The sequence below is a fragment of the Rhinolophus sinicus genome, chromosome 8 (genome assembly GCF_057876585.1).
Source record: "Rhinolophus sinicus isolate RSI-liver-muscle chromosome 8, RSI-T2T, whole genome shotgun sequence".
Taxonomy (NCBI): Eukaryota; Metazoa; Chordata; class Mammalia; order Chiroptera; family Rhinolophidae; genus Rhinolophus; species Rhinolophus sinicus.
In genome coordinates this window covers 29,352,071-29,374,723 of record NC_142508.1, presented here as the reverse complement: position 1 = coordinate 29,374,723, position 22,653 = coordinate 29,352,071, and the positions used below count along the sequence as shown (strand labels likewise).

Here is a 22,653-nt window from a genome sequence, read left to right as displayed (position 1 = left end):
ATATAAGAATAATGGGCATACCAGAAGGAGAAGAAAGACAGAAGGGAACAGAGAATATACTCAAACAAATTGTCGATGAGAACTTCCCAAATTTGTGGGCAGAACTGGACCCTCGAATCCAAGAAGCAAATAGAACACCTAGTTACCTCAATCCCAACAGACCTTCTCCAAGGCACATTGTATTGAAGCTGTCTAAAATCAACGACAAAGAAAGAATCCTCAAGGCAGCCAGGGAAAAGAAGACGGTAACTTACAAAGGAAAGCCCATTAGATTATCATCAGATTTTTCATCAGAAACTCTACAAGCCAGGAGGGAGTGGAACCAAATATTCAAACTATTGAAAGAGAGAAACCATGAGCCAAGAATAATATATCCAGCAAAGATATCCTTTAGATATGAAGGAGGAATAAAGACCTTTCCAGACATACAGAAGCTGAGGGAATTTTCTAATACACGACCTGCACTACAAGAAATACTAAAGGAGGCTATTCGACCACCATCAACAGGGACAATTTGTGGCAACCACAACTCAAAAAGGGGGAGAGTAAAGGCCTGAACCGGAATATGGGAATGGAGAAAGTAAGCGTGCTGAAGAAAATGGAATACTCTAAATATCAAACTTTCTTTTACATAAACTTAAGGGTAACCACTCAAAAAAAATCCAGAATTGAAATATATACTGAAATAAAAGAAGAAACAGAGGGAAACATCATAGAATACCACCACACAGAAATAATAGACAACAACAAAAAGGCAAAGAAACAATGGAGACACAGCCTTACCAGAAAACTAAAGATAGAATGACAGGAAATCCTCACATATCAATAATCACCCTAAATGTAAATGGACTGAACTCACCAATGAAAAGGCACAGAGTAGCAGATTGGATCAAAAAACTAAACCCAACCATATGCTGTCTCCAAGAGACACATCTCAGCTACAAGGACAAGCATAGACTCAAAGTGAAAGGGTGGAAATTGACACTCCAAGCAAATGGTACCCAGAGAAAATCAGGTGTAGCCATAATGATATCAGATGAAACAGACTTCAAGGTGAAAAAGATAACAAGAGACAAAGATGGACATTTCATAATGGTGAAGGGGACTGTACAACAAGAAGACATAACAGTCATCAATATTTATGCCCCCAATCAGGGAGCACCAAAATACACCAAGCAACTACTAACAGAACTAAAGGGAGAAATTGACCAAAATACAATTATACTAGGGGACTTAAATACATCATTGACAGCTATGGATAGATCATCCAAACAGAAAATAAATAACGAAATAGTAGGCCTAAATGACACATTAGATGAAATGGACATAATTGATATATATAGAGCACTTCATCCTAAAACATCACACTATACATTCTTTTCTAGTGTACACGGAACATTCTCAAGGATAGACCATATATTGGGACATAAAATCAGGCTCAGCAAATTTAAGAAGATTGAAATCATGCCAAGCATATTTTCTGATCACAAGGCTTTCAAATTGGATATCAACTGCAAAAAGAAAGCAGGAAAAAACAGATACATGGAGATTAAACAACAGACTTTTAAAGAATGACTGGGTCAAAGAAGAAATTAGAGGAGAGATCAAAAGATACATAGAAACAAATGACAATGAAAATACATCCTACCAAAATTTTTGGGATGCGCGAAAGCAGTTTTAAGAGGGAAATTTATATCATTACAGGCCTATCTCAAGAAGCAAGAAAAATCCCAAATAAATCACCTCATGTTGCACCTTAAAGAACTAGAAAAAGAAGAACAAGGGAAACCCAAGGTCAGAAAAAGAAAGGAAATAACGAAAATCAGAGCAGAACTAAATGAAATAGAGAACAAAAAGACAATAGAAAAGATTAATGTGACAAAGAGCTGGTTCTTTGAGAAGATTAACAAAATTGACAAACCCTTGGCTAGACTCACTAAGATATAAAGAGAGAAGACATTAATTAACAAAATCAGAAATGAAAAAGGGGAAGTTATCACGGAAGCCAAGAAATACAAAGGATCATCCAAGAATACTATGAAGGACTATATACCACAAAATTCAATAACCTAGAAGAAATGGACAAGTCCTGAGAAACATATAGCCTTCCAAGGCTGAACCATGAAGAACTGGAAAATCTAAACAGACCGATCACCAGTAACAAAATTGAATCAGTCATCCAAAACCTTCCCAAAAGCAAAATTCCGGGACCAGATGGCTTCACTAGTGAATTCTACCAAACCTTCAAAGAAGATCTAATACCAATCCTGCTCAAACTCTTCCAAAAAATTGAAGAAGAGACAGTACTCCCTAACTCATTTTATGAGGCCAACATTACCCTGATACCAAAACCTGGTAAGGACAGCACAAAAAAAGAAAACTACAGACCAATATCTCTAATGAATACCGATGCAAAAATCCTAAATAAAATTCTAGCAAATCGAATACAACAATGCATTAAAAAGATTATTCATCACGACCAAGTGGGGTTCATCCCCGGGGCACAAGGATGGTTCAACATACGCAAATCCATCAATGTGATACATCACATAAACAAAATAAAGGACAAAAATCATATGATTATATCAATTGATGCAGAAAAAGCATTTGACAAGATACAACATCCATTTATGATTAAAACACTTAATAAAATAGGTATAGAAGGAAAATACCTTAACATAATAAAGGCCATATATGACAAGCCCTCTGCTAATCTCATAATTAATGGAGAAAAACTGAAGCCCTTTGCTCTACGTTCAGGAACACGACAGGGATGTCCCCTATCACCTCTGCTTTTCAACATAGTGTTGGAAGTCCTTGCCAGAGCAATCAGGCAAGAGAAAGAAATAAAAGGCATCCAAATTGGGAATGAAGAAGTTAAATTATCACTCTTTGCAGATAACATGATGCTATATATAGAAAACCCTAAAGACTGCACCAAAAAGCTATTAGAAACAATCAACGAATACAGTAAAGTTGCCGGCTGCAAAATCAACGCACAAAAGTCCATTGCCTTCCTATATACTAACAATGAAATCTCAGAAAAAGAAATACAAAAAACAATTCCTTTTGCAATTGCAGCAAAAAGAATAAAATACCTAGGAATAAACTTAACCAAGGATGTGAAAGACCTATATGCTGAAAACTATAAGACATTTTTGAAAGAAATTGAAGAAGACACAAAGAAATGGAAAGACATGCCGTCCTCATGGATTGGAAGAATCAACATAGTTAAAATGGCCATATTACCCAAAGCAATATACAGATTCAATGCAATCCCCCATCAAAATCCCAATGGCATATTTTAAAGAAATAGAACAAAAAATCATCAGATTTGTTTGGAACCACAAAAGACCCCGAATAGCCAAAGCAATCTTAAGAAAAAAGAACTCTAATGGAGGTATCACACTTCCTGACTTTGGCTTGTACTACAGGGCTACAATAATCAAAACAGCATGGTATTGGCAGAAAAACAGACACATAGACCAATGGAATAGAATTGAGAACCCAGAAATAAAACCACATAAATATGGACAGATAATTTTTGACAAAGAAGCTAAAAACATACAATGGAGCAAAGACAGCCTCTTCAATAAATGGTGCTGGGAGAATTGGATAGCCACGTGCAAAAGAATGAAACTGGACTGCTATTTGTCACCATGTACCAAAGTTAATTCAAAATGGATCAAAGACTTAAGCATAAGACCTGACACAATAAACTGCATAGAAGAAAACATAGGTACTAAACTTATGGACCTTGGGTTCAAAGAGCATTTTATGAACTTGACTCCAAAGGCAATGGAAGTAAAAGCTAAAATAAACGAATGGGACTATATGAAACTTAAAAGCTTCTGCACAGCAAAAGAAACCATTGACAAAATAAAGAGGCCACCAACTGAATGGGAGAAGATTTTTGCAAACAGTGCCTCCGATAAGGGGCTAGTATCCAGAATATACAAGGAACTCATGCAACTCAACAACAACAAAACAAACAACCCAATTGAAAAATGGGCAGAGGACTTGAAGAGACATTTCTCCAAAGAAGACATACAAATGGCAAATAGACATATGAAAAAATGTTCAACATCACTAATCATCAGAGAAATGCAAATCAAAACCACAATGAGATATCACCTCACCCCAGTCAGAATGGCTATCATCAACAAGACAAATAATAACAAATGTTGGAGAGGCTGTGGAGAAAAAGGAACCCTCATACACTGTTGGTGGGAATGCAGACTGGTGCAGCCGTTATGGAAGGCAGTGTGGAGGTTCCTCAAAGAATTACGAATAGAATTGCCATATGACCCAGCAATCCCTCTCCTGGGTATCTACCCAAAAAATCTGAAAACATTTAGAGATAAAGACACGTGTGCTCCAATGTTCATTGCAGCTTTGTTTACGGTGGCCAAGACATGGAAACAACCAAAATGTCCTTCGATAGATGAATGGATAAAGAAGTTGTGGTATATATACACAATGGAATACTATTCGGCAGTAAGAAAAGATGATATAGGAACATTTGTGACAACATGGATGGATCTTGAGAGAGTAATGCTGAGCGAAACAAGTCAGACAGGAAAAGCAGAGAACCATGTGATTTCACTGATATGTGGTATATAAACCAAAAACAACAAAAGAACAAGACAAAGAAATGAGAAACAGAAACTCATAGACACAGACAATAGTTTAGTGGTTGCCAGAGGGTAAGGGGGGTGGGGGGTGGGGGGTGGGAGATGAGGGTAAGGGGCATCGAATATATGGTGATGGAAGGAGAACTGACTCTGGGTGATGAACACACAATGGGATTTATAGATGATGTAATACAGAATTGTACACCTGAAATCTATGTAATTTTACTAACAATTGTCACCCCAATAAATTTAATTAAAAAAAAAAAAAAAAGAAGAGGCATCCAAATTGGTAATGAAGAATTAAAATTCTCACTCTGCAGATGATATGGTTCTTCTATATAGAGAGAACCCTAAAGATTCCACCAAAAAACTATTAGAAACAAACAAATACAGTAAGTTTCAGGAGGCAAAATCAATGAACAAAAATCTGTTCCATTCCTGTATACTAACAATGAAATTTCAGAAAGAGAAATGAAGGAAAAAAATCCCATCAGCAATTTCAACAAAAAGAATAGAGTACCTAAGAATAAGCTTAACAAACAAAGTGAAGAACCTATACACTAAAAACTACAAGACATTATTAAAAGAAATTGAAGAAGACACAGAGAAATGGAAAAATATTCCATGTTCATGGATTGGAAGAATCAACATAGTTAAAATGGCCATATTACCTAAAGCAATATACAGATTTAATACAATCCCCATCAAAATCCCAATGGAATGTTTTAAAGAGGATAGAACAAAAAATCATAGATTTGTATGTAACCATAAAAGACCCCGAATAGCCAAAGGAATCCTGAAGAAAAAGAACATATCTGGAGGTATCACACTCCCTGACTTCAAAGTATACCACCAAGCTAGAATAATCAAAATAGTATGGTATTGACAGACAAACATTCACACAGACCAATGAACAGACTTGAGAGCCCAGAAATAAACCTACATGTATAAGGAGAACTAAGTTTTGCCAAAGAAGCCAAACACATGCAATAGAGAAAAAAAGCCTCTTCATTAAATGATGCCAAGAAACTTGGAAAACCACATGCAAAAAAGAGATTGCTATTTGACACCATACACTAAAATTAACTCAATATAGATTAAAGACTTAAATATAAGACCTGAAACAATAAAATATATAGTTGAAAATATAGATACTAAACTTATGGATATTGGGTTCAAAGAAGATTTTATGAACTTGACACCCAAAGGCAAGGGAGGGGGGTAAAAGCAAAAATAAATGAATGGGACTATATCAAACTATAAAGCTCCTGCACAGCAAAGAAACCATCAACAAGACAAAAAGGCAACAAACTGAATGGGAAAATATATTTATAAATAATACTTCTGATAAGGGGCTAATTTCCAAAATATATAAAGAACTCTGATGACTCAACAACAACAAAAATCAAACAAGCATATTAAATAATGATCAGAGGACCTGAACAGATACTTCTCCCAAGAAAACATAAATATGGCCAACAGATATATGAAAAGATGTTCAACTTCACTAGCTATAGGGGAAATGCAAATCAAAACTACAATGAGATACCCCTGCACACCTTTTAGAATGGCTATTACCAATAAGACATAATAACAACTGTTGAAGAGGTTGTGGAAAAAAAGGAACCCTCATACACTGCTGGTGGGAGTATGAATTGGTTCAATCACTATGGAAAACAGTATGGAGGTTCCTCAAAAAATTAAGAGTAGAATTACCATATGACCTAGCAATCCCTTTTCTGGCTATCTACCCCCCAAATTTGCAAACATTTATCCATAAAGATGTATGTATCTCTATGTATATCACAGCATTATACACGGTAACCAATTCATGCAAACAATCTAAGTTTCCTTCGATAGATGATTGGATAAAGAAGTTATGGTTCATACATACAATGAAACATTACTCAGCCATAAGAAAAGATGAAATACTGCCATTTGTGACAACATGATAGATCTTGAGAGTATCATACTAAACAAAATAAGTATGACAGAAAAGGAAAAAAAAAACCACATTATTTCACTCATAAAACAGACAGCAACAAATGGACAAACAAAACAAATAAATACACAAACTATAGACACAGACAACAAAAAGGTGGTTACCAGAAGGGAAGGAGGATGGAACAGGTTGAAGAGGAAAAAGGGGGTCAAATATATGGTGATGGAAGGAGAACTGACTCTGGATGGTGAGCACATAATGTGATATACAGATGATGTATTACAGAATTGTACACTTGAAACCTATGTAATATTAAGAAATGTCACACCAATAAATTTAATAAAACACAAACAAATTGCTGATAGAGCTTTGGGGAGAGCCTTCCCTCCCTACCACCACACATACTGAGGTCCTTTTCCCCCAAGTTTTATTCATATTTTTCCGTGTTCCAACATTATTTTTGCCCCACAGTGTTCAGTCCTAAAAACTCACTTCTCTGTGTCAGGGTCTTCATTTCTATCTAAGTGTATTTTTAAGTCTCTGTTACATTTCTCAAGGTTTGCTTCAATAATAATAATAAAGTAACAAGCCATCGTTTATTGTATACTTACCATGTATGGCTCTGTGCTACATATAAACATTTCATCTAGTTCTGATATCTTATCAAGGTGTATATTATTATCTTTATTTTACAGATGAAGAAAAATAGTCTCAGATTTTGTGTAACTGCTCATGGGTACATAGAAATATATCGACCGAGATTCAGTTCCCTGATGTTAATTCCCAGGATTTTTTTTCCTTTTTTACTACAGGATACCCATTTCCAAACCTTTATCAATTGTTTCTTACGGGATTAGCTTTCAGTACATTCTCAGGGTGCCAGCTCCGTGTGGGAACCTCCGATAACCGTATGGTAAGTCACCTTCCACTGAACATCTCTGCCTGTTTCATTTTGACCATAATAGCAGTTATTTCTGTCGATGAGTATATCTGTTATGTTTTTAATACAGAGAATGTTAAATGGATCTCTTCTGGGCAAGAATAGTCATTTACTTGCTGGAGTTTTGGCTGGAGACAACTTTTCTCCCGCTGCACAGTATCAGGGCACTTGTTATTTAATGTCATTGAACTACTTCTTGTAACAGCAGCTCATAAAGTTCTATTGTTCTATTATTTCCTTTCCAATACTAGAAGCACAACTGAATAATATATGGGGACAAATCAAGAATGCTATGGGCACAAAAGGAAGGGACACAGATCAATGTGTTTCTTTGTTGCAGGGTCCTTACCACTATTTTCAGAATATTTTAATGACTTGTTAACACAATTGCTCAAAGTTTGCTTCCAGTTGACAAGTCTTTATCAGTTGGTTTCTAAAGCCCCTCCTTAATGCACTTTGCCAAATGCCTTTGCTAATCTGCATGCTCTGTCCTATGTCTATGTTTCCTTTTTTCTGTGTAATTATCAGTCTGTTTACTGTTTACTGTAGCAATGGGAAGAGTTAGGATTTGTTCTCTTCAGTCGAAATAGAAACCTGCTGAACCATCGTTGAATGTGAATCTTTTATAGGACAGAAATGTGTACAACATGTTTAGTGATTTAACATTTCTCAGAGCGTGGTCTGGTTTACCCATTTTTGTATTCAAAATCCATGTGCATTATACAAAATTTGTTCAATATCAGGAAAACAATTAGTATATTATTTCCTAGCCATAAGTCAGTAAAGAAAAAACAATTTGGTAATTTCAATAAATTGACGTTTATTTTCCAGAAAAAATTTACAAATTTACACTCATTTAAAAAATATCTTTTTGAACTCATATAAAATTTAATTCACACAGGTCTGACAATTAAATTTACGAACTAATCCTAGAAAAAGTGCTACATACCTCATTGCTGAATATCACTGCGATCACCTTCAAAGTACTCTCCTTGGGAAGCTATGCACAGATGCCAGTGCCTAGTCCACCCTTCAAAACAATTTTGGAACTCTTTTTCTGGAATGGCCATCAGAGCTGTCGTCAGATTACCATTGATGTCCTGAATGTCATCAAAATGCCGTCCTTTCAATATTTCCTTTATCTTCGGGTAAAGAAAGAAGTCATTGGAGACCAGATCAGATGAATAGGGAGGGTGTTCCTATACAGTTATTTGTTTACTGGCTAAAAGCTCCCTCACAGACAGTGCCATGTGAGCTGGTGCATTGTGATGCAAGAGCCATGAATTGTTGGTGAAAAGTTCAGGTCGTCTACCTTTTTCATGCAGCCTTTTCAGCACTTCCAAATAGTAAACTTGGTTAACTGTTTGTCTAGTTGGTACAAATTCATAATGACTAATCCCTCTGATATCAAAAAGGGTTAGCAACATCATTGCAACAAGTTCATGAACTTAATTGTCACAGTTTGTATGTTGTTTCTGTAACAATATTCATCTCAAATAAATGGCTGACTTCATTCTTAATAGTATCCAGTTAAAATCAAGTGGAAAACAAAAATTCCTATTATTGTTATCTAACTGTTCTGGAAGCCCTAATGAAAGCCATAAATATGACACTGAAATAAGAGGTATAATTATTAGAAAGGAAATGCAAAATTATCCTTATTTGCAAATGGTATAATTATACACCAAGAAACACAGAAAAAAATGAACTGAAAATTTATAGAAATTAGTAAGAAATTAAAATCAAATATGCTGATGCAAGATGAATACGAAGCTCCTTCCTCATAAATGACCCATCAAGACAGGCTTTCTATAATAATAATAATAGTTATTATAAATATAATGTAATTATAATAATAAAAATGATGTAATTTATTATTATTATTATTATTACTACTAAAGGTGACCTCTAGGAATCTCCCTTCAGTGATGCCTCTGCTTTTGATGAACACGGTGAAGATGGCATGTGTCCTGAGCCTCAAACCGCAACACAAGCTCAAATTCCTAGGTCCCTTCATCAAATGTGTCACCATCACCCTAAAACCTGGCAGTCTGACAGACCAAATGCAAATTTCGAAGTGAAAATTTGGCACCATATTGACGCAGAAGGGTGGGAGGTAGAGGTTGATACACCTGTGATATTACAGCCTTCCAATTAAGATTCCAATAAGAAAAGTAATACATTTAGGGTCCAATCTATGTCTGCTCCCGCTGACACTTCTAATAACAATGGAAGCAGCATGAATAGAAGCAAAACCAGAAGACATAAATCCAGAACCTAGATGTGTTTGAATGGTTAGCAGAAACTAATAAATCATATTTTGTAGAAATCCATAAGAACTTCCACAACTGAATGAAAAACAGAAAGATCAACAATGTCTAAATCTGAATCTTTCAACCTGGGAGGACACTGAAGTTAAGACATAGATGAAAGTGAGGTTGCATGTGAAATTTAGAGGCTATGAGAGGAGAACAATTAAAAGAAGATAAGCCAAGGCTGCCATAACAAAATTCCACAAACTGGGAAGCTTAAACAGCAGACATTTATTTTCTAACATTTAGTTCTGGAGGCTGGAAGTCCAAAGTCAAGGTGCCAGCAAATTTTTCTGCTGAGGGCTCTCTTCCTAGCCTGTAGATGGCCACCTCCTTGCTGTGTGCTCACATGGCTTATCCTTTGTGTTCACGTGGAGAGAGAGAGATCAATCTCTGGTGTCTCTTCCTCTTTTTATAATTCAGTCCATAACAGATTCAAGTGAAGAAGACAGTGCACAATAATAACTCAGCTTCTGCTTTGGGCACAGCTCCTTAGTCTGAGGTAATCATAAAGAAAATCGCCTTACTGAGGCTGCATGCAAAGAATGGAACACTGGATTAATGAATCTATTATACCATATCTTGAGGTTTAAATTTACCTTAACCATATTTAAAAAGACAATGTTTGATGACATCTCACAGGTCTTGCCTTAAAATTACCCCTCACATATAGACACACACACACACACACACACACACACCACACACACACCATAATCTTTTAGACAGTTTAAAATGTGCAATCAATTATTTGATCAGGGGGTGGTGAATGATCTTTATTAAATGACAAAGGGAACTGTGAATAATACCACACAGGAATATTGTAAAGACAATTTAACCATTTGAAGGCCTTGGTACATGTTACTGGATTACCAGGGTATACTTCCTTCTGTTGTTGTTGATGGCCTTTGGGAGATAGAGTCCGTCGTAAAGGGGAGTGTGACCACTTCCACAGAGGAATCCAACACACCTTTCATTAACGTCAGAGATTTCTTTCCCATGTCTTCGACTTGGATCAAGCCGTCAGTTTCATGGACAGCCTTAGAAGCCAAAACGAATTTCACTGTGGTGACATGAGATGTGCTAGTCATGAGTAAAAGGCACATAGGGGCTGACTTACCAGCATGCTGAAATCAGTCGCTGCTTTGCTTTCTTAAAGGGGACCAAGCTAATTACTGTTGGTTCACTTAGTGAAACTGAACTGTGATTCAGAGATATTTAATGAATGTTTAACGTATTTAATGTATTTCATCTCACATTTTCTTATTGTCACAGATTACAATGAATGTGTGTCTTAAATTAACGTGTGGTAATCAATGCTGATTGATGATGAGAGCTGTGCTGGCCCCTTAGTTCTATAGTATAGTGGAAGGTATGATTTATTCAAATGTTGGAGAACAGTGATAAGGAAAGGTTTTTCTGTGTAAATAAATTACATCTATCATAGACAGGGACATTCTCAGTAGCAACAATCGACTCTAGATTATCCTTTGAATGGAGATGGAGAAGAATCATGGAGAGGCTGATGTAACAGAAACTACATATCATTTTTCAACAACGCCTCATCATCACTCATACTTCCAACGTACATACACTCCAGGTTTAGCTCTGACCTTTTGGCCTTACTTTGGAATCATGAAGAGTGAATCAGGCTGTAGAATGATTAGGAGAGAAAGAAACCAGCTTTGGGTTGGGGAAGAGAAGAGCAATGTGAGAAGTAGTGATTGAGAATTTGACTACAAACATTTTTATGCTAAAAAGACCAATCCAATCCTGTTTAATTATGTAGCATCTTAAGATGGAAAAAAAAACAAAAAACTTTAAACATGAATTTTTCCATTTTGTCATATTTGCTAAATGGAAGTGGTTATTGTTGTTGTTATTATTATTATTATTATTTCATCAGAATGTTGATTTTAAAATAGGCCTTATCTGTGAGAAAGAGATATATTATTTAATGATTTAACTTTATTTTCTTTCACTGATTTCAGCTAAGAGTATGAAAATAATACTACTGAAAATCTTTAAAAAATGCAAAATCAATAACCTTTCTACAGTTTTACGACAAAAATAAATAAATTAAACCAACAATAGACAAAAAATTGATAGTATGAAAATCTCATTTTCAATCCCAGTAAAAAGATAAACAACAAAAGAATGACCTTAATACTGGAAAATACATGAAATTCATATGACGAAAATTGTAATACTCTACATAAACGGTATTTAATAAAGAGATGTTTATCTTACTAGGAAGAATAAATATCTTTAAGGTATCAATCATTCCCAAATCAATTATAGATTTAAGGAAAATTCCCCTGACTATTTTTCCATGTTGATAAAGTGTTTCTAAAGGTACTCTGAAAGAATAAAAAATTATTATAATAGGTAACATTTTATAAATCAGAGTAATAGGGAGGTATTATTCCTATCAAACATAAAAATTTATGATAAAACTGTTTTTGAAAGTCCTACTATCAGAGAAACGAATGAAATAGAAAGCCCCCTCAAATAACCTCTTATGTAACAATAATATAGTGTGTATAATGAGTCACTGTAAAGGTAGAAAAGCACACAATAAACAGAGTTTTTAAAGTTAGTTAGCTATACCAGAATAATAATGTTCAGGTTCTTATATTACACCACATGCTAAAATAAATCCCAGTTAGACTAAAGAGCTAAATGTGTACTCTTTCTTTCATTCAGCATCTATTTACTGAGTACCTATTATGTGTTGTATTATTAGCACTTGGGATAAAGTATTAAACAAAATAGAAAAACTCTCTTAAGATCAGTGGAAGAGAAAGAATAAACAAATAAGCAAATAAACAAATAAACAAATAAACAAATAAGCAAATAGATATAAAATGTAGTCATAAATAACAAGAAGAAAAATAAAGCAGGAAAAGACAATAGAAGTTAATGGAGCTTCATTGTCAGATGTGGGGGTAGGGAATAGTGACATTCTCTGAGAGAAGGAGACATTTAAACAGACCTGAATGCAGCAGAGGAGCAGGTCATGAAGGCACCTGGGAAAAGACGTTTCTTTGTAGAGGGAATAGCAAGGGCCAAGACCTGGAACTGGGAACATGCTTGTCCTGTTATAGGAGCAAGAAGATGAGTGTGGCTCCACAAAGAGAGGGAAGGAGAGTAAGCTGGAAAAGAAATGGGTAATTTGGTCAGGGGTCAGATCATGTAGAGTTTTGTATGCCATGCTATGAACTTTTTTATGCTAAAAAGACCTAGCCAATCCTGTTTAATTATGTAGCATCTTAAGATGGAAAGAATAAAACTTTAAAAATGAGTTTTTCCATTTTACCATATTTGCTGAACAGGGGTGGTTATTGGTGTTGTTATTATTATGTCATCAGAATGTTGATTTTAAAATAGTCTTCATTTGTGAGAAAGGGATATATTATTTAACAATTTCAGGGAAGGATTTAGGTGTTATTCTACGTATGATAAAAAGTCATTGGAGAAGGACGGTAACTAGCTCATTTGGAAATGATTCCTCTGGTTTTTGTATGGGTGATAAACCATGGTGGCACATTGTGGGGATGGGGCATGTTGATGGCCAGAGTAAAAGAGAAAATCAGTTGGGAGGCTATGGCAAAACTACCTGAGACAAATGCTGGTGGCTCGAGAGTGGTGAAGTTCATGCTACATGGTCAGGTTCTGAATTTTGAAAATTGGGCCAATTGGATTTACTGATGAATTGGATATGTCCTGTGAAAGGAAGAGTAGTCAAGGGTAACACCAAGGTTTTTGTCCAGAACAAATGGTGTGCTGTTGGCCAAGACAGAAGAAAGAGCAAGTTGGAAGACAGGATGGTTAGGGAGGTATCAATAGCTTTTGGGGGGCATCTTAACTTTGTGATGCCTACTAGCCATCTAAGGAAGACAGTTTTGGTTGTTGCATATAAGATCTTGGACATCAGGGGAGATGTGAGGACTTAAGATACAACTATCGAACACACAAGCTTAAGACTACATTCACAATAAACAATATTACCTAGGGAGTGAACGTAAATACCAAGAAATCTAAAAGACTGAGCCCCAGGGTGGTCCATAGTTTTTGTGGAATGAGAAAGTGGGTCAAGGAAAAGATTCAGAAGGAGCAAAGAGTAAGGTACAAAGAAATGCAGAAGAATGTGATGACCTAGAAGTTAACTAAAGAAAATGTTTTTTAAAAAGAGAGGTTGATTCATTGACTAGTAAATGAATACAAATAATTGATTTGATAATACAGAGATCATTGGTGGCTTTGACCAGCGTAGATATAGTGCAGCTCTGAATGAGCATCTTATGGTAGTGGGTTCAAGAGGGAATGGGACATGAAAATATGGAAAGTTAGCACAGACACCTATTTTGAGTAGATTTGCAATAAAAAGGAACAAAAAACTTGTGGTGGAGAGATTTTTACCTTCCCTTTTTTTTCAAGGAAGGAATTATGACATCATAATTGTGCTGATGGGAATATTCCAGTAGAGGAGGAAAAATTAACGATGCAAAAGAGAGAAGGAGTAATTGCAGGGCAAAATCTTTGAACATGCTGAGGGTGGACAGGACGCCAGGCAAAAGTAAAACTATATCAAACCCCTGACCAAAGGTTATGTTTATTAAAAAAATTAAAATAAGGCCAAAATGAAATGAAATAATGAAGATAATATAAATTAATGTATGTAAGGAAAGGGTTAGTCTTTTTTCAGTAACATATATATTGATGAGAAAGAAATGCACATCTGTTAAATGTCTCGTGGGCAACTAGAAAAATAAATTATGGTAAATTTACTATAAGCATATCAAATATTTTAAATAATGAGTACAAATATGTTATCATGAGCAGAACATATACACCATTCCTAAATATACATAACCAAGGTTAAGGAACAAAAACAAATTTCAGAATATTATATTCATTGTACTATCTCAGTTATTTAAAAGAAACAAGGAATGCAAGTTATTTTTTGTATATATTGGGGGTGCCAAAAAAATGTATACACATGACTTGTATTCATCTTTTGTTATTGGTATATATTGAGTATTACATTTTTAATATAATTTTTTCCTTTCTTAAAATGTGTATACTTTTTTTGGCACCCTCTATATTTGACCACCTTATTTTCTCTCTTTATCCCATGGTAAAATTCTAGTAATGAGGATGCATTACAGGTGAAGGAATTGTACAGTTCTTACTATATAGTTCTCATTTAATAAATAATAACCTTTTTCTTGGTGCTAAGATTTCTTTGTATATATCAAGGAAATTAGCCTCTTGTTTGACAAATAGGTTGCTTGTATTTTTTCTCTCACTGGATAATTTATCTTTTGACTTCTATAATTTTTTGCCATGCTGAAATTCCTAATGCATCATTATCTTAAGTTATACTCATTTGTGCAAAATAAATAAATAAATAAATAAATAAATAAATAAATAAATAAATAGAGTAACATTTTCCTTTATTTTTGACTATGTCAATTTTAATATAGTAGGTAGATAGAAATGAACAGGAGAAGGAAAGACTTAGCCCAGATTAGAAAGCCCTTTGCTGCAGCTCCCACCTGGGTCAAGACCCCTGGCTGCCCAACAGGACTCCAAGCTGACACATACCTCTAAATCAAAAGATATGAGTATGTTGTTAAAGTAAGAGAAGGAGGAACACATGCTGTTTGTCAGGATCCATACCTTACTAGACTAACAGGATTCTAGGTTTTCACATACCCCTAAGGGAAGTGTTTACATATCCCCCCAAATCAAGGGGATGTGTTTACCCTTGACCCAAAATCAAAGAAATGCATTGTTAAGAGAAGAAGACATCCTGTTTATCCTGTTTGTCACCAGTACCTCTCTGGCCCAACAGGATTTCAGGTTTTCACTTACCTCTGAGGGATGTGTTTTCCCATGCCCTGAATCAAAGGGATATGTTTACACATGCCCCTAAATCAAGAAATGCATTCCTAAATGCCAGAGAACTCGCACCACGGGGGAAGAAAGAGAGATAAGAGGAGCAGAGGGGGAGGCTATTCTACCCACAGAAATAAAAGCCCTTATGCAATGTAAGGAAGCTGCTTCCCTCCCTTGGGTCACCCACTCCATGTCTCGGAGTGTACTCTCTTTTACTATGAACTCCCGCTGTTCATGCTGCATAAGTTTCTGTCTCTTGATTGAATTCATTCATTTAAGAAGACAAAGTCGAGGTGCTCAACATAATTTTCCTGGTAAAAATTTCACTTCTATTTCAAGCACTCCCTCAACCCCCTCCCTTTCCACCTGACAACAGGTGAACTTTATTTACTGTACTATGAATTCAATCATTTCAAGTTTAAACTATGGTGACTTCACCATAGTGAAGTATTTGCTCCATTCCCCTACCTCTGTTTCTCTCTGAGAGGCCTGCAAGTCTTTTCAGAGGGTCTGGTGATTGGTCTTTCAGCGGGGTTCTGCTCACGTTTACGTCAATTGAGACAACTGCTAGCACAAACTGATGGACGGTTGGCCTCCGTGAAGACCTGGTGTCCAGCGCTGACACTTAGGTTAACACCGCAGTGAAGTCAGAGGAAGTGTAGGAAAGATTCCACTTGCTCAAATTTAAAGATTTCATGGATTTTTATGTATTGAAATTTACCTGTCCTCCTGTCTTACTTCTGATTTCAAGTGCAATAAAATAAAATATAGAAAATGGCAAGAAGCTGAGATAATTAGAACATAAGTAAAATGATGTTTGGAAAGATAAAATGTTAATGTACATCTGTATATATGCTGATGTTGGACCATAAATTTGGCTAAACTTTCTAGCAGTGAACATTAAACAGGGGAACAAAATCATGGTACCAAGAGCTCCTGAAATTAAAACAAGCCAGGTGCTTCAGATAAAAACACTTATCCCTATCCTGGTATCAGAGGAAAATTTCTTCCATGTTTACTTTTAAAGATGATGCTGTACAACTTTGAGGGTAATATCTTCTCTTGTTATTATTATTACAATGAAGGCAAGTGTTCTGTTAATCCATTCAATTAGTAACATTAATATAATAGGTCATTTGGTCAGTAGATCATTTGGAGTTTGTCATGCAGGGTGTCATGTGTGGGTCTCTAGTCCCCCTCCCCACCTAAGAATTCAAGACATGGTGAGGCCAAAAAGGAACACCCACGGAGCCATAGATAGGGGAGTCACACCACTGTATTCTCGCTGGCGGCTGGGTTGGAGACACAGGAAGCAGGAGCCACACTATCTGCAACCTGCCGTCCACTTCTCTCTGCCAACCAACCCCACTTGCTAACTGCAATCCGCTCTTGCTAGCTCAGCCACCATCTTCTTGCAAGCCCCCATTTTCTGCTAGCATAGCCACGACAGTTATATTAGTGGCCAATGGCTCACTGGTTACAGCTGATGGCCAACTAGCCACAGCTGATGGCCATCCAATCACAGTTGATGGCCATTTACTACCTGAGCCAGCAGCTCTCCACGTGAGGCCGAGGGCCTGGAAACTGCACTCCTGGCTCTGTCCCTACAGAGTTTCTCTGTTAATAAATGAGTTTCAGAATGTATTACTCTAAGCTGTTAAATATATATATATATATATTTAAAACTACTCAACTTCACGAGCTATGAGGGAAATGCAAATCAAAACCACCATGAGATACCACCTACCCCAGTTAGAATGGCTATCATCAACAAGACAAATAACAAGTGTTGGAGAGGCTGTAGAGAAAAAAACCCTCATACACTGCTGGTGGGAATGTAAATTGGTGCAGCCACTGTGGAAAACAATATGGAGGTTCCTCAAAAAATTAGGAATAGAATTACCATATGACCCAGCAATCCCTCTCCTGGGTATCTACCCAAAAAAGTCTGAAAACATTTATCCATAAAGATATGTACTCTGATGTTCACTGCAGCTTTATTTACGGTGGCCGAGACATGGACACAACCAAAGTGTCCTTCAATAGATGAATGGATAAAGAGGATGTGGTGTATTTACACAATGGCATACTATTCGGCCATAAGAAAAGATGAAATACTGCATTTGCAATAACATGGATGGATCTTGAGATTTTCATGCTAAGCAAAATAAGTCAGACAGAAAAAGTCAAGAACCATATGACTCCACTAATAGGTGGGATATAAAACTGAAAGCAACAAACAAATAAGACAAACAAGTAAAGAAACAAAAACTCATAGACACAGACAACAGTTTAGTGGCTACCTGAGGATAAGAGGAGAGGGGGGTGGTAGAAGAGGAAAAAGGGGGTCAAATATATGGTAATGGAAGGAGAACTGACTCTGGGTAGTGAACACACAATGTGATATATAGATGATGTATTACAGAATTGTACACTTGAAACCTATGTAATTTTACTAACCATTGTTGCCCCAATAAATTTAATAAAAATAAAAATGAAGTCCTCTAATAGGTTAGAATACAATGTAAAAAAAATATTTAAATTGAAAGTTAAAAAATTAAGATAAAAGACTAAAGTAAAGATAAGAAGCTTAGAGATTACGAAAGAAAAAAAGCAAAAGGAAAACTCACTAAAAGTAGATAAAGCTTTTGTGTCCAAAACAAAGCTCAAGGTGAATCTAGTTTCCTGAAAGGTTGGCTCCCCCATTGTAACTGTGGTGACAACTACTCTCTATCAGAGTTCTTCAGAGATCTACAGTAACATAAAGTAGCCCAAGCAGCCATTTACCTCAGCTAAGCAGAATGCACTGATACAATGAACACGACAGTGAAGTAATTCTGCTACACTAAAAAAGTTGGAGTTGAGCAAGCTCCAGCTTGTTCTTCTTTAACATTGCCTCGCTTATTTTGGGCCTTTGCATTTAAATATAAAATTTAAATAATTCACTGATTAATTTCTACTGGGAATATCTGGAATTTAATCTATAGATTGCATTTAATCTAAGATCAGTTTGGTGATAATTGACTTCTCTACAGTATAAATATTTAAATACTCAAACATGGTATATTCCTCCATTTATCTAGGACTTTAATTTTTTTTCATAATATATTGTAGTTTTCAGTATAGCAGTTTTACACATCTTTCATTAGATTTATTTCTAGGTATTTGATGTTATTCCTGCTCTTATAAATAGTATTGTTTTAAAATTTCATCTTATATTTGCTTATTGCTTTTTTATATAGAAAGGAATTGACTTTTTAAATATTTTTGCATTCAGTGACCTGGCTAAATTCACCCATTGTCTCATAGCTTTCAGATTCTTTTGGACCTTCTAACACATTATTAAATTTGTCTGTGAATCATAACAGCTTTAATTTTTCCTTTCCAATTCTTAAAGTTCTTGTGACTTTTACTTCCCTTCCCCCCTCCCCATTCCCTTTCCTTCTCATTATTTTCCCTCTCCTCTTCGCCCTCTTTCTTTTCCTCCTGTGCTCCTTCTTGCCGTATTGGACTAGTTACAAACTTCAATGTTGAATAGAAACAGTTATAGTAACTCCCTTTGTCATGTTTCCAATTCCAGAGAAAGTTTTCAATATTTATTCATCAAGCACATTATATATATTAAAATTATGAATGTATGAACATCCAAAGACTTCATTTGGAGAGGAAAAGTATGTCCACAGAATGGAAGAAAGTATTTTCACTATGTATCTCCAACAAAGGACTCCTATTCAGAATATATAATGAACTTCTATAAATTCATAAAAGACAAATAATTTAATTGAAAAAAAATAGGCAAACATTTGAATAAATACTTCAAAAAAGGGTATCCAAGAAGCAAGCCAAAACAACAACAGCAACAACATGAAAAGAGGAGTACATTTATGAGTCATTGAGGAAATAGAAATTAAGACCACAATGTAATATTATTACATGTCCACTAGAGGGGCTAAAATGAAAATTACTGACAACATCAAGTATTGTTGAGTATATGAGCTGCTAGAAATCTCATGCACAGCTGGTGTTAGTAGAAAAATGGTAAAATCATTTTAGAAAACTGACAGCATCTGTGAAAGCTCAACATACACATATTATCTGACCTAACAATTACATACACAACAGAAATGCTTAAATATGGTTATTAAAGTATATGCACAAGAGTATTCATAGAACCATTATTTGTTATACCTGAAAACTGTGAAACGGCTCAAATGTCTACCAACAGTAGAATGCATAAATATATAAGTATTAGTACTCTATAAAGTAATGAGAACAAGAAGCTATTGTTACACATTTTGGACTCAGTGGAGTATATACTGTAGGTTCTTATCTACATAAAATTCAAAAACCGACAGAATTGATGTGCAGTAATAGAAGTCAAGGTAAAGAGTAGTACCTCGGGGAAGGCAGGAGGGGCATCATGAGTGCTGGTAATAATAAATATCTTGATCTGGTGGCTGGTTACATATGTTCATTGATCTGTATGTTTCTGATTTGCACTTATCTGTATATTATACTTCAGTGTAAATAATAATGAAAACAAACTCAAAGCTGCAGGAATCAAATAAGGATTTTAATTAAAAATGACTTAAAGCTATTATAATTGTTTTGTGTGACTTGGAGAAAAAGTATGTCTAAAGTTTATGGCCTGAGAAACTTGAACTTCCATGGAAGATCTCGGTAGGAAGATTTTGCAAGGCAGCCTGCTCTGTGTTTCAGAACAGACAACGCACTACCTGTCCTCAGGAAGAAGCAGGTGCAATAGCAATGGACAGGAGCCTCTGTCTGCTCACACCAGTACCGGCTCCAAACAGCCTGCGCTAGCCCCTTCCCAGAACGCTTTACAGCACAGTTTCCACGTGGAGTCCCCCAATCCCATCTGTCTTGTAGCTTACTTTTCACAGTATGTGGTCAATTATTGGGTCCTAATTTGGAACTAAATCTTTTCTTATCAGCCACAAACATGGCCACATGAATCACCCTCAGGGTGGTGACCTTGCTTGCTTTATTATTTTTACTTCTTTTCAAATGAGGAAGAACAAACTTCCGCATATAAAGATACCAAGATTTCTGAGTTTGGTCTCAGTGTGGTTAGAGGATTTTTCACTATCTCTTTCTCAGACTGCTAATGCAATGACCAACAAAATACAAAAATGAGGGCAAACAGGTAGCACCTCTGAAAACTCGGAAAAGTCTGAGAATATCAGGAACTCCCAGGAGTTTTTGATAGAAAGTAGCAGACTAGAGGATATGTTTCAAGGTTGACTCACCCGTCTCACTGTGAGAAAACAAGTCAATGTCCCCAAGATGAAAGTGGAGAACACCAACAGTGCGTAATTTGAGAAGGCTAGTTTTAGAGACAAAGGTAAAAACACGGAGGTAGTGAAAAAAAACAGTACTTGTGCTTCCCTTTTTGACTTTGATCAGCCACATTTGAAAGCAGGGCTCTTGAAGGGTGGCAAGGATCCTGCAGTAACCACAGAGATCACACCGAGTATTGGGCAAAGCTGCTCCCTCTCCCCACTAGAATGTATCATTGTTCTTGATTTTCCATAGCTTCCATTAGACAATCAATGAATCAATATAAAATGCATTATTTTCAGAAAGAAAATAAATTTATTATTTATAGATAATGATTATTTGCCTAGAGTGCACACACACACACACACACACACAAATTTATAGCAATCTTGATAATTCAGTAGTGTCTGATTACACAATAAATATGTAGCTTTCTATTATAGAAATAGCAAAGTAAGAACATTTATAAATCTCATTAAATGAGCAACGATATATGCAAAATGAGCGGGAAAATTTTATAATAAGAACGGAGAACCCTGTAGTTATGCAATTATTATAAACATCGTATTTCTCCTAAAATTAACTTAAGAGAATAAAGCAACTCAAAGCAAACCTAATGGGATTCTTTTCTTTTTGGAATTTGATGGAATTAACTGTCAACTGGAAGAATCATTTAAGTTGTTTTTCTTGTCTCAAATTAAATTATGTTCACTGAAATGCACAAATGCTATGTTTATGATCAATGATGTTTGACATAATATTCAAGATTTTAAAAAACCCAAAAGTTTCTTCACTCTCACGAAGTTATTTTAGACCTTCTTCTAATCAATATTTCCACCCCCAAACTTCCCCACCTCCCCAATCCCCACCGTCAGCAAATGTGTTGATTCTTTTTCACTACAGATTACTTATAAGTATTAGGTTTTGAAATTTAGATAATCATATAATATTTATTATTTTGTATTAAGCTTATTTTATTTGAAATAAACTGGGTTTATTTTTTACATTTATCAATGAGGTTACATGTATCAGTAGTTTATTTTTTTTTATTACTGAATGTTTTACATTGTATTAATATAACGTTCCATTTTTATCCATTCTCCTGTTGTTTCTTAATTCTCCTGCTGATGGTTAATTGGATTGTTTCTAATTTTCAAGGATTTTTGCTTAGCAAATAGCCTTGGAAAATAGAGATAGTGTTTCCAACTGGAAAAAGAGTAGGTGTGCTTACTGCCCATCATAAAAGACTTGGGTTCCGGAAGCTCAGAGTTCCTCTCCTATAATACAGCCACTGCTTGTGCAGACTTTCACATGGGTCTTTCAGCATCATTCTGAAGGACTTAGAGGCAAAGGAAACTGACAAAATTACAGTTTGTTGCTTATAGAATAGTCTCCTAACTTGTGCCAGAATCCAATAAACTGGCAAGATAACTTGTTAACTTAAAAATATGGTAAATTCTGACACACTTCACAATTCTTGACAGTACCTATGATTGAAGGGATATTGGTGTGTAATTTTCTTTTTTATACTGTCCCAGTCAATTTATGATATCAGGATTACATTTAGCTCATAAAACAAGTTAGGAATTGTTCTTTTTCCTTCCATTTTCTGAAAGTACT

At 35.5% G+C, this 22,653-nt stretch overlaps 1 pseudogene; it reads right to left on the bottom strand.

Annotated features, from left to right (window-relative positions):
- Positions 1 to 10,697: 10,697 nt before the first annotated feature.
- The window catches only part of LOC109453466 (small ribosomal subunit protein RACK1-like), a 28,935-nt pseudogene continuing 16,979 nt past the window's right edge, over positions 10,698 to 22,653 (bottom strand).